This window comes from Aquila chrysaetos, chromosome 4 (assembly GCF_900496995.4).
Source record: "Aquila chrysaetos chrysaetos chromosome 4, bAquChr1.4, whole genome shotgun sequence".
Lineage (NCBI taxonomy): Eukaryota > Metazoa > Chordata > Aves > Accipitriformes > Accipitridae > Aquila > Aquila chrysaetos.
Window position 1 is genome coordinate 8,504,349 of NC_044007.1, and position 16,408 is coordinate 8,520,756.

At 44.9% G+C, this 16,408-nt stretch overlaps 1 protein-coding gene across 3 annotated transcripts in view; it reads left to right on the forward strand.

Moving 5' to 3' along the window:
* The first annotated feature begins 753 nt into the window (after positions 1-753).
* Positions 754-16,408, forward strand: part of ST3GAL1 (ST3 beta-galactoside alpha-2,3-sialyltransferase 1) — a 79,218-nt gene continuing 63,563 nt past the window's right edge. For all 3 annotated transcript variants that reach the window (XM_030012872.1, XM_030012873.1, XM_030012871.1), the window contains exon 1: positions 754-922. The gene's annotated coding sequence lies outside the window, so the exon portion shown is untranslated. The remainder of the gene's footprint in view (positions 923-16,408) is intronic.

The following is a 16,408-nucleotide window of genomic DNA, read 5'->3' on the forward strand; positions in this document are numbered from 1 at the left end:
TTCTCGTCTTGGCTCCAGTCTTTACACACCGACACTAAAAAAGCCAGCATTATGTTGTTAAATAGTTTTAGCAGACACTTTATCAGTTGAATGTATCTGTCGGGGAGATTCTTTAATGATGCTGTATTCTTTTTAATTCCACAGCGTTTTATAGTCCCCTTAAAAATCTCTGACGCCGGACCGAGAGAAAGCATTATTTACTCTGTGCTAATTTTTATTATCGTTAATGATGCAACGTACGCTTTCTCCTGCGAGAAGCACGGCATTTCTTCCCACTTTCCCTGCTGCGCGCTCACCTTTCAGGATCCACACAGCCCCATTTCGGGAGTTTCGGGGTAGCGGGGAGGGGGGGGGAGAGAAATTTCTGGGCGGTGACCCTCTCGGGGCTCCCATCGGGAGCAGGCATTTCACCCCTTCAGGGTGGGAAAGAAACTCGGCTTGGCTGCCGTGAGCCGCCCCCCCCCCCCCCCCAATCCCTCGCCCCTCAGCCCCGACGGGCGCGGCGCGCACCTCTCCTCCGCGCAACCCCCGCGGGGGTGCAGCCCCGCTCCGCCGCCCGGTGGGATGGGACGGGATGGGATGGGAGTGGAGAAGGGAAGAAGGGAAGGGAAGGGAAGAAGCGGGGGGGGGGGGGGGGGGGGGGGGGGGCCGCCCCGGCACCGCCCTGCCCGGCTCCGAGGAGGAGCCGCCGGGGGCCCCCGGCGCCGTCTACGTGGCTGGGGGCGCGCTATATGAGCGGGCAGGAAGCGGTGCCGGGGAGGGAAGGGGAGGGACGGGGCCCCCGCCCGGAGAGGCTCCGCGGGCAGCGCAGGCAGAGAGAGCGAAGAAGCGGAGGCGGCGGCGGCGGCACCGGCACCGGCAGCAGCGACCGCCCTTCCCTGGCCATGGGGCTTGGCGGCCCGCCGGCCCCCCGCGCCCCGCCGTGAGTACCGCGGGACCCGCCGCCCTCCTCCTCCTCCTCTTCCTCCCCGCTTACCTGCAAATCCTCCCCGCTTTCCAACACCCCCCCCCCCCCCCCCCCCGCTGCTGCTGCTGCAAAAGGCGCGGCGGGAGCCCCCCCCCCCCTTCCAGCTCCTCGTTCGGCCGTTAAGTTGGTTTCTTTTTTAATCACTAGTCTGGTTATTTAGAAGCAAAGGGGCGGTCCCGGCGCTGGCGGAGCTTGCAGCATCCTCCGGCGGGTGCCCCGGCACTCCGGAGCGGGGGAGGCTTCGCCCCAGCCAGCCGGGATTTCCCCGGTGGAGGGGGACAGAGGGGAGGCTGCGGGTACCGAGGTGGGCTCCGGAGCTCAAGCGCACCTCCGGGCGATGCCCGTGCGGGGACACCCCCCCCCCCCCCCTCCGCCTCCCCAGGTTGCCCCACGGCATCCCCCGGCCCACGGGGGACCGGTCCTGCCCCGTGCCCCGCGCGGCGGAGCCGCTCTGCTGCAGGGTGGGCGCTGGCAGGCGGGAGGGACCAGCCCGGCGAAGTCCTGCACCCTGCTTGCTTTTTTTTTTTTTTTATTGTACTTGGTTTTGGTTTTCTTTTTTTTTTTTTTTTTTTTTTTTCCCCTGGGGTAGACTGTGCGGCGAGAGAGGAAAGTCAGTATTACTCCGTTAGAGGGGAAAAAAGCAGACTAGCTGTCTTGGGTACCTGCTCGCACATCTCTGCTTGCAGAATTAATTTCCAGTGAAGTATAAATAAATAATCTTCGAGGTCAGCAGTTTGGTTGTTAGGTGTGTTTTTATTGCACTTGATATATTTATCTCTATAGCAAACATAAATCCCAGGTCCTTACCGTGATTGCTTTTAGTCTTGGCATAAATGAAAACAAACCGGTAAAAAAAATGCCTTGATGCATATTTACTCATTTGAGACGCACAAGGTTTTTCAACTCTTTGTAACGGTTGGGCTTGTATGTATCCAATACACTGAAATAACTCATTGTATATATAATTGTAAGTCCGAATTATATATTTGCCTGCTGGGCACACACGTTAAAGGGAAAACCTCCCTAATTATGGATCTTTCAGAGAGATTGGAAGGGTGACAAAGCCTTTGTAATCTTTTGGGTCAATTTTCATAAGCTCTAAAAGCTCGCTTTGAAAAGGAAATTAAATTTCGGTGTGGAAAAGGGACAGGAAATTCAAGGATATAAAAAAGTAAGTCCCTATTCTACTTTGATCCTGTCCTCAGGAGTTCGTGTACGTTGGTGTTCTTCAGTGACATAAGTTAAAATGAAGAGTTGCCTTTAACTGGAGTCTTCCTGCCTCTTGGCAGTTCCGAAGATACTCAATTAGCAGCACGCTCCTCCTGTATATTATTTACACGGCTTTAGCTGGAGGGGTGGCTCTGTGAAAAGCATCTGCTTGGAAATATTTGGATTGCTACATCCATAGCGTCCCGTGCTATCCATGCCAGCCAGTGCCTTCTGCAGCCGATATGTTCACCCTTCCTTAATTTTTATGGCTCGATCCAAAGGTGGTGGTGCTGCTCTCATGTTAGAAGAAGTTGGCGTTGGCCCTGGGTCCTCCTCCCTGGTTTTGGCAACAGCACGATGGTTTTCTGCAGGGCAGAGCTGCGCTGGAGGTCCTTTCTGGGCTCCTCTGGGAGCCTGACGGTTTTTTCTGTTTGAACGCATGTTCAGGTGGTGGCTGGGGGTGGAGGAGGGAATGGTTGGATGTGAATAAAAAAGGCGGATTTGTTTATTAGTTAAAGGCACTTGTTTTCTTGATTATCCTGGAAAGAACAAAACCCCAGCGTAGGTCTATGGTGAACTTGGCGCTCTGTTCCTCTGCCAATTTCTCACTTCATTTACTCTATTTTGGTGCTGCTGTAGGGTAACATTTCAGCGGCAGCAGGTTTAAATCCTGTGCCTCAACAGTCCCGGTCTAGGGTCCTGCCAAAGCAGCTTTAAAGCTACCACTAGATTTTTAAAGTACACTTCTGTCTAATATACATTTATTTCACCTTTCTGCTAGTAGCATGTGAGAGCATAGTCTCTGAAAGAAGAAAAGAGAAAAATCCAATTCCTTATTCTTTTGGCTCGCTCACTCGGTGCGCAGTCTGATTGTGCGGTGGAGAGAGTGAGTTGCCCTATTTGTATGAATTTTTTCACACATCCCGGCCAGAAAGGAGCTTGCAGCCTTGGTCGCAGCTTTTCTTCCAAACTTGATGATATTAGTAATGGTGATGGCATCTCAATTGAGGAAGGTAGCTTTTAAAACTAAACATCATTTTGTATAACACTTTGTATCTGCTTATCAATTTGCTTTTTTGTTTATGTAAAACTGGGAGTAATTTGAGGGGAAATTAGGGTCATGCAGATGGTGGTTCCATCTTCTAGGTTATAACAGTATCTTTCATGCCAAGTGCATTGCAAACACTTCTGTTAAATGATCGTAGCAATACGTTTTTATTTGGAGCTTCTTTTAGAAGTATTTTCAAAAGCAGGGTGAAGCAGAAATGTGCTTTTAAAAGCAAAGGAGTAAGAGCAAATCCAGCTCCATAGCATGTTTCAAGTGCTGTTAATCCCACCACCTGGTGGAGCTTTTCATGGCACTGGCTGAGGGAACTCTGAATAAGGATGTATTTTTTGTCTCGTTTCAACACTGTCAGACGCTACATGTAAAGTTTCTTTAACTTTTTTCTTTCTCATACCAGACTTAATTAATTTCCTGTATCTTCTATATATTTTATACTTTGCAGAAGGCAGCACAGGACTATCTGAAAGAGCACTCCTCTGTAGACAGACGAATCAGTGAAGTAGGAGATAAATTTCTTCTTTCCTGTCCTTGTCTTTCCCTTGCAGCATGCTTTTTTTTTTTTTTCCAAAGGCAATACGATGCTGGCATAGAACATGACTGTAACCTGGGCATCCAGAAGCTATTTGTTTTCACCTAGGAGCACTTCTTAAGTGGAAGAATTATTTTTAATAGCCAGCCCCTCTTCCAAGACACTCTGATGAAACCTTTCAGTGCAAGCCTGGTTAGCTTTGTACTAATAACTTTGATATAAATACGTGCTAAACAGCCTGCGTATACTCAAACTTGCAAGAAGAGAAGCAGCTGCATTTTTGACTGATCTGAGATTACTGGTACAGGTTAAAATATGGGCATAAATGCCACTGAATGAGGCGTACTTTTACCTTTCTCTGAAGTATGTAGTTCTGCCTAACTGCATCAAAACCTGTCTGTCATGTTTGTTATGCCTAATATCTGCTAAATGAAAATCTAAGTAAGTCAGAGGTATGCAAGTTAAAAATAACTTTAGGACTATCTGTCACTTACAATTTAGAGCGGAATTATTTACGAGAAACTTCCTTGTCCCATACACGTGTTTCCTGAGAACTATGACTAATGCTAGAGACACAAACTTGCAGACAAATTGCTGTTGTAAATGTTTGTATTGATCTTATGGCCATAGTGCCTGTGTGAGTCTTTGACTCCTTGTGGCATATTTGAGAGCCCAGGAAGGTGACTTTGATGTCTAGGGCATCTCCAGTGGCATCTGAAACCTGTGTTTGGCAACTGAATTGACCCTGTGGGAGCTAGATGTGGTTTCTGGGCACTAACCTTTAACTTACGAAACAGGTAACAACATCAACGCAAGTGGCCTCTATTTAGGAGGCAAGTTCATTAGAGAGGAGTTGTCTCCTGCCTCCTGTGACTCCTCTTGTTCTGACAAGGGTTCTGGGCCACCCTGGCACTCATTGACAGCAGCCACAGAGGAACTGCCATCACCCATCTGGTCACCTTTCCCACTCCTACCCCAGCTTCCTCTTTCCACTGGTGATGGGTGTCCCGTCCTCTAGTTTGTAAGTAGCAAACTCAAGTCACTTTGTGGATAACGTCCTATAAGGCTTTGAAAAGCTCCTGTAAGTCAGGGCTGCACAACACCCACAGCTGTGAAATAGCCGTGGAGTGTGGAAAATGGGGGGCCTTGGGGGACTCTTTTTAAAAGAAACTCCCAATAACATCGGTAGAAGCTTGCTCGGAAGCATGAGTTAAGATTAGGGATGTCGTCAATTGTAAAGACTGTAGTAATTGTTAAAATACAATTCTGGGGGGAAAGGAGGGCAGAAAGCGATTCGTTCCTGGCTCTGCTGTGCTTTGAAGTGCTCTCGATTAAGTTCCTTCGTCTGGACTGACGTGCGCATCCTTCCTCTGGGAGAAGAAGACTTGTGCCTTGCGTACAAGATGACAAAGCCTTTGGGCAGAGAGGGGTTGTATTATTTCAGGAAATCTAAACATCATAAAACCACAGTCATTTGTCGGCCGATCGCGAGGTATCGCAGAGTGCAAAAGAGGCACAATGTAAATGGTTGTACCCAGTGTCTGGTGACAAATGTTTGAAGTGTAGCTTTCTTGCTCTGAGGACATCATCTCAATAGAGCCTTTGTTTTTTGTAGGAGCTTTTCCGTTTCTTTGGAAGTCCTTTCTCCCAGCAGTAGTTTTCGATGCAGGCTCAGCCCTCTGTAGCTTTCCACCCCAAAGGGTTTGGGTAAAGGAGAAGTGAGTGGCTGTGGTCAGAGCCCACAGGGTCCAAGCATGACCTTCCCCACCTCGCTGGCGCCTGACACAGGACTGCTGCTGGCATGGAGGTGACCACGCATACTCTGGGTATCCCTAAAACTCTGCCGAGCCAGATCAGTCCTTCTCCATCCCTTTGGAGGATCATTCTGCAGAGCAAAAACTGGCATGGTGAAGCTGAGGTATTAAATTGGATGCAATTTTAAAATCTCTCTGGACTAGATAATTGCTACTGACATTTTCCCAGGATCGGTGGATTTTTTAACTTTTTTTTTTCAGCTGTGGCACACCAACACAAAACAAAGGTTGTTCCTTTTAAAGGACACTACATTATTTCTGGAGGCTGGATCTTCAATCAATGACTTAATCTTACTTATCTGAAATGCTGTGTGTGCTGACACATCACAGCGCTGTACCAGCTCGACAAAGAAATCTAATTCTATCAAATCTGCCAGCTCAGTTAATATGACCCTGCCAGGGAAGCATAAGGCGTCACCTCTCTGGTTTTTTTAGGTAGGAATCAGGTTCCCTATCTCCAGCTCAAATTCAGTGCACACTACACGTGGCCAGATTTGGATATTTTTTTTTAAGGTACCTGCTTACATCCTGGCATCTAAAACCGTAGACCAAATTTGAAGATGTCATCTGAATATTTGGGTTGAAACATACCTGTCTGAGTCCTACAGACAGTCCTTTGGGATTAGTCTTGAAGCAGAGACCTGTGTTACTTCATCCTGAGACTTCTACAAAGTCATGTGTAAAGAACATGGTATAGGGCTACCTGCAACTTAAATCGGAGCTGACCTTACAGTATTTGTCTCTTTTATGACACTCTACAGTGCATATGAAGCTGTCGGTGCAATAAGGGCATCCATGCCTATATCTTAAATTCCTTTAGTCTGATGGGAAATGGTGATGCCTTTTGCATGACCTGCCCTTGAGCAGGTATACAGGCTGCAGCCTGCATTAGTGCGAGACTTTAGCTGCTAATGCTGTCGCACCATGCATCTAATACTTTCTCTTACTAGATCTTGATTTAAATCTGTTTGTGCAGATGATCTGACTCAGATTTTTTGGTGACAAAACTGAGGAAAATGCTGGTGTACACTGAATCAAAGCAAACTTCAATTAAACAAAGGCAGGTCAAGTTAATTATGGTTTTGATCAAGCGAAGCATTCTTGCTTTTTGGTTTATGTAATCTTAATTCCAGGTCCATTTCAAACTCTCAGGTAGTTAAAATTAGTAATTTTGAAAGACCCAAGAAGAAAGTTTGCCTTCAGAAATGTCAGAATGATTCCTCTGAATTTGATGTGACCTGCATCGACACAGTTTATGTCAGCCGATGGCAATATTGATATTATACCTGAATTTGGGTTTTTGTTTCTTGTCTCTTTGAAACTATTTTTGTATTGAACTTACTATTCTTCAGAAGGTTCACCCAGCTTTTCTCTTCAGGGGCAATTCTGTGCATTTCAAGTAAAGAAAGATCTCTCCTGCTTCTCAGTCTAATCCTTCTTAGAAGAATTAGAAGTCTTCCTTCTTGATCTTTCCCTTCTCTTTCCCCCTCCCACATCCTTTGCTTTTTCCCTTCAGATAAAATTTGCTCTTATTGAGAAGTGAAGACTGTATGAGCAGGTCTCTTGTGGCTTCACTCTGTGTCTTACAAACAGACCTGCTGCTATTCCCAAACAGTTGGCTTAATTCTAACCTAAAAAAATCACCCTGAAAAGTAAAAATGAACTTTTGCTTGCCCTGTATCCCGTTAACAAAAGTTCAGCATCAAACTTCAAATGTTAATTCTGAGGGCTACCTAATAATATCCCTAGGTGATCAAGCAGTAGTACTGGTGGAAACACAAAGCAGGCAGATACTGAGTTTGCATACAGGACACGGAGGTACATACAGTTCAGCAGCTGAGACATAACCTTTGCAATAAAGTTGTGCAAGTTAGGAAGTTATCTCTCATGCTCTGGAGGTTGTGCTGTAATGGCAACACAGAAATGCAAGGAAAAATTGCATTAGCCTTTCTAAACAGCCAATAGTTAAACAGACTCTTGTGAAATCTTCTTTTGCTTAGGAAGGCAATATTCAAATGTAAACTAGTTCTTAGAAAAATATAATATGAAAATCAAAGTCCTCTTTTATTGTGATAAGAGGAGGGAAACAGTTTGGAAGGATAGTGTGGGGTTGCTTTATAAATTTGGCAAAAGGCAGCTCCTTTCTTTTGGGCTGCCAGAAATGCCTATGGTGTGGCTTACCCTTGTAACTGGGGAATCTGTAATGGATTCACAGGGAGCGCCTGGGCAGGAGGTGCAGCTGTGGGGCCAGAGGATAGGGCTTTGCTTCAAGATCTCATCTCCAGGTGAAAAACTTACCTCCACTGATGTTATTCTGCCGGCTGCGATGTGGTGACTTGAGGTGCCCGTAGAAATACAAAGTGTACGTGAGATACTGAGAGCTTCTTCAGAGCTTCAGGGAGAGTTTTCCTAGTTTCATCTACATTTCTCTCCTTCCTGAGTAGACGCTGAAATGTCCTTCAGCCCTGCTGTTCTGGTACCTTTCTGTGGCTTTTGTCCTTCTTTTGCATGTGTTCTTCCTCTTACCAGTCCCGTTTCCACAACTGCTGCATACCAGAGGAGAACAGACTACTTCTGTGGCTCCCACCACTCCCCTTCCTCTGCCGTGCTTTGTTCTCCGTGAGCCAAGGTCAGAGAGAACCAAAACATGGGGAGAGCTGGGGACGCTTAAACTTTGCATCTGAGGACAAGCGCGTGGTGGTGGGAGGACACGCTTGCGGCTGAGAACCTGGGGTCGGCTTGGAGAGCTGAGCCCTGTCCCGTCTCAGCTCTCTGCTCCAGTCTTGCCAGCTGTAAATGACGGTGTTTCTGTTTCCTGGAGGTTGGGTTCCGCCTGTAAAACACGTGGAGACTCCAGTAAGGACATAAACATTGCTCTTTTAACCAACAGCTTGATTTTGACATAGGAAAGGTAAAAGAAAATCTTAAACTGCGTGGACAGAAGAGCTTTAGAGATGAGACGTTGGCTTTAGCGATTCACTGTCTGCCACTCCATTGAGTAGTGCAGTCATCAGTGATGTGCAAAAGCACTGCCGATGCAACAAAACCCACCTATATTTCTGCTTTGTCTGCTGCGATGAGGTTATCGCTGTAGTGCTGCAAGGATGGTGCGGTTTGGTGCTTTTTCCATGTGGCTGTCGGTGCGCTGCTTTTGCTTGCCTGGTTCCTGAGACCTTACAGGGGAATCTGCTGTCACAGGAGATTTTCTGTGAATATTGCAAAAATATGCAAAAATAGATATGCAAAATTAAAAACTGCTGCAGACGACAAATGATAGAGGAAAAGCCTGTATCGTGGTAGCAGGATGCGTGAAATAGCAGCAGCTACACAACTCTGTGATAAAACTGCGGGGACGCTGGAGCATAGCCATCCTGCCATCTCAAATGGCCACTTCATTAGCTTGCTAGGGCAGCAAGATGTATGTGTAGTCAGGGAGACAACCTAATAAGGCAAACCTATTAAAAAGTGTACTGATTACAGACAAACTTCACCCCAGGCCACCAGATTAGGTTTGATAGGACTAGTTTAACTACATACATAGTTGTGTGCAATATTCAGGTGCTTTTTGGCCCCTTTGAGAAACTGGAAGTGTTTCATTCACCTGTAGGATACGTGCGCTGTAAAATATTTGAGGACACTGGAGAACTGTCATGCACGTTCCAGACTGAGGAAAAATGGGGTGGGTTAGGTCTCTTACAAGTGGGAATTTCACTCAAGTTACAGGAAATAAAAGTGATAGAAATTGAGACACCTTCTTCTGTTTTTTTTTTCTTTCATAGTCCTTTAAAATCATGGAAGCTTTCAGAAAAAATATATATATTATCAATATATATATTTGCCCTCCAGGTATTGCTGTGATGTGACATAATGCTCACAATTCAGACAGTTAAATTACACCAACAAGAGTTGGGTGTAAATGCCCAGTTAAGACACTGATTTGTGCCCTACCTGGGCTTCTCCAAAAGCGCTGTAACTCTGCCGTGTGAAATGGCCAGTGCTTCAAACAGAAGTAAGCCTCGAGCAACTACGTAAGTGGTCATGAGGCCAAAGAGCGAAGGAGCAGGAGATAGATGTTGGCTGTTGAAAAAATACAAGGTTGTTGAAAATTACAAGGTGATTCAGTAATTGCAGAAGTGGCTAAAACATTTGCTAGTAGCAACGGAACAAAGGAGTTTAGAGTAAGCTGCCTCTCTGCAAGGCAAGAGTCTCCTGTCGATACTAGGTTGAGTCTAAGTATTGGCAGAGGATGTTGCTATGTAATTGCAATTCATTTTTGGGATTTTTTTTTTAATAGGGGAAAAACCGGAGGTTTGGATGGAAAAGAATCGATAGGTTAGATTTACATTCCCAGATCGTTCAGAGGGGGGTGTCTCTGCCTCACAGAGCACCAGGAGAAGAGGCTGCTCGTTTCTTCCTCTGCTGCCATCTGACCCGCTGCTGGCGTAGTGGAGGGGTTCATTTCTCGTGCTTTGTTTCTGCCGGCTTAAAAGGAGGATACTTGCTTTTCCTTTACCTGTAAAAGCTCTGGATGAAGAATGCTATATAAAGCTAAAATTCTACCAGATTAAGCCAGAAGTGCTCAGTGCGGTCACTGCCTCTATTGTTTCTTGGAAAGGAGCTTCCCCCACCCCAGTTTAGATAGTAGCCCTTTGTCCCTGTGGCTTAAAATACCCAAGTCCTGTCTGTGGGGACTGTCATCACACTAATTGACAAACAATCCTAAGAATTTTGCCCCATTTAAAGTTGTTCTTTTGGAAGAAAGACAGTTGTCCGGTGGGAACAAGCCTGACCAAGAGTTAGATGTTAGTGCAGCAGAAAACAATCCTTAGATCCTCCTCAGGCAAGCTGTCAGGGATCCACACATCCAACCTTTCTTCTTTTGTGTGTGTGTGTGTGAATTCTTAAAGACGCTTTGCTCAAAATGTCATTTCCCTGATTTATCTTACCACATGTAAACTTAGAGGTTCTCTGCATTTTATGAAAAAAAAAAAAAAAAAAAAAAAAACCAGCACAGCTTCGTTTTGGAAAAAAGGCATTTTGTCAAGGTGTAACTCTCCCCTGAGGTTGGTCTCAGAGCTGCTAACCACACTTTTGGCACGTTTCTGAATTTGGAAAATAATATTATGAGTCTTGGCTGTTGTCTGCCGGTAAAGATTTTACGCCCTTACTGTCTTGCTTGGAAATTTACTGGCTGCGATACGCAGACGCAAAAGATATCGGTGTGTGTCCTCAGTAAGGTACTTCTCATGGAACAGACTGGAGGTGGAACAAGAGACCCTGAGGCAACCTGGTTTGCTTCCTACGGGATTTTCAGGCTTGCTTGGCAGAGGTGCACTCACCGCGGGTGGGATTACCAGGGTGGCGTGTAACCCTTCCCACTCGGAAGAAACCAGCCGGCTTTGCAAGACAGCTCTTCCGCAGGGTGAAACTTGGTGCCGTTGAAACTGGTGCCACCTGCTCCTCCGCTGCTGGCACCCTCCTCACTTAAATTGTGAACTGTGGCATTCTGCCATCGGTGCCCGAGGGTCACGTTGAGGGTAAAACCAGGTGAGACTTGTTCGTTTTGAAAAGTATCTCCTTCACAGTCCCTCACCTCTACAAAGGAAACTGTACTGAATTTGTCAAAGCCCAGATGCCTTTTTTACTTTTGTATCTAATCAGGTTTCATTTGACAGGTGTAGCTCTTAGAGACGGAAATTTTGTTATTAGGGCACTGACATTTTTCTGAATATTAAAAACCCTCTTGCTTTTATAGCTGTCAGAATCAATCTTTCAGATCTCCCCTTCCAGCTGCCATGCTCTCTTCTGAGCTGATTGCTACTCCTGAGCAGGTATGTGGCAGCATTGCTTTGGCTGGCACCAACAATATTGACTTCCAAGGAAATTAAGGTGTTTCCACATCTCGGACCAAGTGCCATGTTTTGGTTTTAATCCTCTCTTCCATCAGTAACAAATGCTGCATGACGGTTTCACCTTTCTCCAAGAGAGAATAGGGTCGTGCACAGTAACCTTGAGTATAGACTTGTCATATCTAATGAGCTCATTAGGGCTTGATCTGCTCATTACCTGGAGACTGTTGAAGGCAAGACCAAAATATCTCACAGAGTCGGAGTGAGTAGCATGGTTCCCTCTGAGTCGGCACAGGGATGTTGCTCAGCACGTGTGTTTGAATCGATTGCTGAAGCTGTCATCTGCTTAATGAGACTTAACAAAGCTTGTGACGTCTCATAATCTTTAAAACACATGGCAGTTGTACGAACAGACTTGTCGATGGTGGTTTCCTTACCCAAAGCCAACAGGACTCTTCAATCTCTATAGCAGAGTACTTTTCTTAGAGCCATCAGTCATCAACATCCGAAAGTCCAGGTGAAGGTAAATAAAGATAAAATTTTCTTTCTTACAAAGTTACCTTCCCCTTCCCAAAGGAAATTCTTTCATAGGTGTGACAGACCTTTGACAGTCCACTTATAGCTTCTATTGAATTTCAACTTCCTGTCCAAAGTTGTTGGGACATGAGAATGTTACAAGGCTGTTTTTCTTCCTCAAAGGCCACAGAGTAAGGGATCCTTGTCAACTTTACGTGGTAAAAGATTTCAAACCTGATGAGTGATCTTTGAGGCATTCAGTGGGAACCTGCAGAGTGACTTGGGTGTTGGGACAGTTAAAATTGGGGTTTTTTTCAGGAGGTGCAGAACAAAGCAGCGCAGCTGGCATCTAGAATTAAAGGTGTCCTTCAGTCTGCTCAATAGGCTATTTTGGGAGGCATAAACGATGTAAGCATCATGGCAGAGAGACTAAACTACTCCACATCAAATGAGAATGGTATTTATGCAGGCTCATGCTATCCTTCTCAGTGGGTAACTTCATAGTTCCCCATCACTTGTGATGTTTGTATCTTGAGCTAAATAGGATGGAGACTTTTATCTTAGCCTCTTTCACCATGATTCTCTAGGTGCACACTCAAACGGGTATGTTAGCAGGGATGTACCACAAGCACGATGAATGGCAAAAGTTACATCGTTTTGGTATAGTTGCACAGTGACGCACAGTTTCATCGAGGTGGTGACTTGGTTTTTGACCTTACCTAAAAATAAGCAAGGTACTCACTGGCATGTTTGTCTTTTTATTGCCTGACCTTTCAAAGGCGACGGTGGCAGGGGAAAAACACAAATGACTTTCAGATGACATTGCATTCATTTAACAATGCTGGAATTCCTGTTGAGATGCTTCCTAAGGATGTTGCATGCATCTAGCAAAAGCTCTGCTTATATTTTCCTTTGATATATAGCCAGAACCAGAGACAGATGCTGCAAATCAAAGTAATTAAATGTGTTTGTTTCTTGTAAAAGATGGTTACTGTAGTTCATTTCATGGTTCAGGGGTCAGGAGGGATCTTTAAACACAACTTTGCTCTGCCTGTGTAATTTGAGGGGGGGGGGGGGTGTCTCTTTTTTTTTTTTAACTGCAAGGCTTATTTAATAACATTGTAGGCAAAAGTATTTTGCAATGACAAACGTCTTCCTTTGGGTGTTATCAGCAGCACTTCCTTTGCTCCTCAGCTCAGAGTGCTTTAGACAGAATGGGAGAGGGACATGCTGAAGGAGAACTGCTTTGTACTTAGCAGAATTAGAATAAGCCCAGCAAGCACATGGTTTGTGCTTAATTCCAAGAGCCTGAATCTGATCTCACTCCTACTAATCTCTAAAGGGATTATTCCTGATTTACACCGTGCTGAATGAAATCAGAATCTGACCCTGAAAGCCTATTTGTACTTCAGACATTGTCTCAAGGCAGCTGACCTGCAAATATGAAAAAGAAGCTTGGCTTCCCGCAGGTTAATTGTTTAAATTTGTCAAGCTAAGTGGACTATAGCTTGTTTAGCAGGGTTTATTTTAAACTAAAGACTCTTTATCCAGGAAACTGTAACGCGAAAACTCAGGCTAGAATCCATTTACCTCTATTGGACTAATAAGAGATGGTAATCAGAGGACCCTCTTTGGTACAACACAGTGCTTTTTATTTGCATGGTACCTTTTGTCTGAGAATATTAAATAGCTACTTCATTGCAATTCTGGAAGCTGTTCAGCCAGACAAGTCTCGTTAATGACCTGCAGTGACTCTAGTTGCTAGCAGTGAAGTAAAAATAAGGTAGTACACTAGGTTTCTGGTCATGAGTGGCATCTGTAAGAAAAGGTCTGCAACCTAGAACGGGGTGAAGCTCTTAGCTGAAAATACTGGGGTTTCTGGAATAAAGGCTACAGCATACCTATCTGCTGTGAAGAAAATTGATCTTTATTAGCACAAGTTAAGCTAGTGTTCACTGAGACAAGTAGCAAAGGCAAAAGTACAGTTTTGGGGTGGGGAAGCACAGGTTGCCTTCAGATCATCATGGCCAACTCCTTTACAGCCCCAAATTTATATACTTTTTGTTTACGTTTTGATTGTCTACATGCTTATTTTTAAGGCTGTGTTTATATCATACTGGTCTGTATCGTGATAAAAGGGAAGTTGAATATACCTTTTCATAGGGCTGCTCTAAAGGGAACTGGTACGTTATTATACCCCTACATATTCTAAAATGAACGAGTCACATTTGTCATTGCTGCAAAGCACAATTTTGGTGTAGTGACACACTTGCACAGAGTTTGAACTACCTAAACACAGCCACATAATGTCAAGGAGCAAGATGGGTGGCCTCATGCGATGGCCCACCTTATTCCCTTTGCAAATTTTATTCTTGCATTCTCTTGTCAGCTTTGATTTCCCAATAACTGTCGCTTTGCCATGACTATTTGAGATGCTCCAAGCTTTAAACTACAGTAGTGCTATATAGCAATCGGGGTCATTAATATTTATAAACACTAAAAGCATGGGGGACATGAGTGACTGAAGCAAATGTCTTAATTACTGTCTTTGAGAAGAGGTGGTAAATGGCTGTCTCGGCAGACTAGCAAGGTGTATTCGCGAAGGGAGATGACAAGGCACATACAAGGTTGTTTAGATGACTGTGGAGGGTCCTGTGTTTATGGACCATAGGATACCTACAGCCCATGATTCACCCAGTGTAGTGAAAAACCACTGAATTCTGGGACACTTGTCAAAAAGGCGCAGTACAGGAAGATTTTGCTCACCCTGGTTCAGTGATCCCATACAAACATCTGCTCCTGCTGTGGAGCTGAGCCACCTTTTCCTGGCTGAAAGTGTGGCTACGATGTTAAATATATTGAACCAAATTTGCCAGGCACAGCTGTTTGACTGGAGAATACCCTTAATTTTCTTTACAATGAGGTAGGGAAGTCTGCTACTTTGTCAAAGGCGTAATTTAGCTTTATTGCAAGTTGCTCCAAGTTGTTAGCCATGACTAATGTAAGCCCTGCCTGTCTATCAGCAGAGACTGGAGGAGCTAATGACTGTATTCCTGGAGAAGAGACTTCATTGATTCAAACTGAAATAGCTGGTGAGTGATGCTCTGAGGAGTTTCCATTAAGAATAAAAAAACCAGTTGGCTTTGTGTCTATACTTTATATAAGGAAACCAGAAAACCCTGTAGTGAGCTCTCTCTATTTTTGTTTACCACAAAAAAACCCATCATCATCATCATCATCTTCTCAGGTCCACGCCTCTCTACTTTTCTATATTCACCTGATATAAACCAGAGTAAGTGGCACAACTGTGTAAGCAAATGTGTGATTTAGCGGGGGAATGAAACCTCCTGGTTAACCCCGCACCGCTCAGCAAAGCTCTTCCCCTCCTGTGTCCTCTCCTCTGCGGCAACGTGTGCATCAACCTGGGTCCGCTTCATCGAAAAAGAGCGATGCTGGAGCTTCCTTTGGAGCTTTTGCTCTAAAAATTCTCTCCATCTGTGTCCCCACTGTAGGGCACGAAACATTTTTTCTCTATTCGTGTCTGCTCGTAGCTGGTCCCACTAAGGCTGTTGCCACAGCACGTGTAGAGGTGGAGAAACTTCCAAATACACCATGTGCCAGATATAAACTATACTGCCTTACTGAACTGGTTAATGTCATTTCTCTAATGTAGGAAATGCTGCATATTATTGGCCAAGCACTTTGTAATTTTCTGGTATTTCTAAAATGGATGCCAGCACATGGAAATATTGAGTAATTTTTAATTGAAGGGATATGATCAGTAGGTGATTAGTTTATGAAGTGCCTTGGATGTATGCTGTGTTATAGAGACAAGCCATCTGGAGCGAGCCTGTGGTTTAGCTTCTGTAATGAGTACCCATAGATTGCAATGCCAAAATGACCAGCTTTATTATGTCGGTGAAGATCTTGAGTAATTAATTTCATTTTCACAGATCTAAATGAACTAAAATGAGAACATAATTTGGCCCAAAGTTTTAGTTTGATGCTCTTAATTATGCAACCAGGATCATCAATGCATTTTCCAGTATCCTTAATATAACCAGCCACCGCAAATCAGACTGTTGAGTTCCTTCCTCTGTCTGCAGCTTTTACAAAATTTGCCATGGCCAGGATTTCACCCCATTTTGCCTGGACAAGCAGTGTGGCTCCCTTAGGTATTTCTTGTATTTGCTGCTCCTCTAACCAGCAAGCATAGTCCTCTGCCTCTGATCTTGGGGATAGGCTGGCAGGATAAAAGAATCATAGAATCATAGAATGGTTTGGGTTGGAGGGGTCCTTTAAAGGTCGTCTAGTCCAACCCCCCAGCAATGAGCAGGGACAAATTCTACTAGGTCAGGTTGCTCGGAGCTCTGTCCAACCTGACCTTGAATGTTTCCAGGGATGGGGCATCTACCACCTCTCTGGGCAACCTGTTGCAGAAATAATACTGTCTCACTA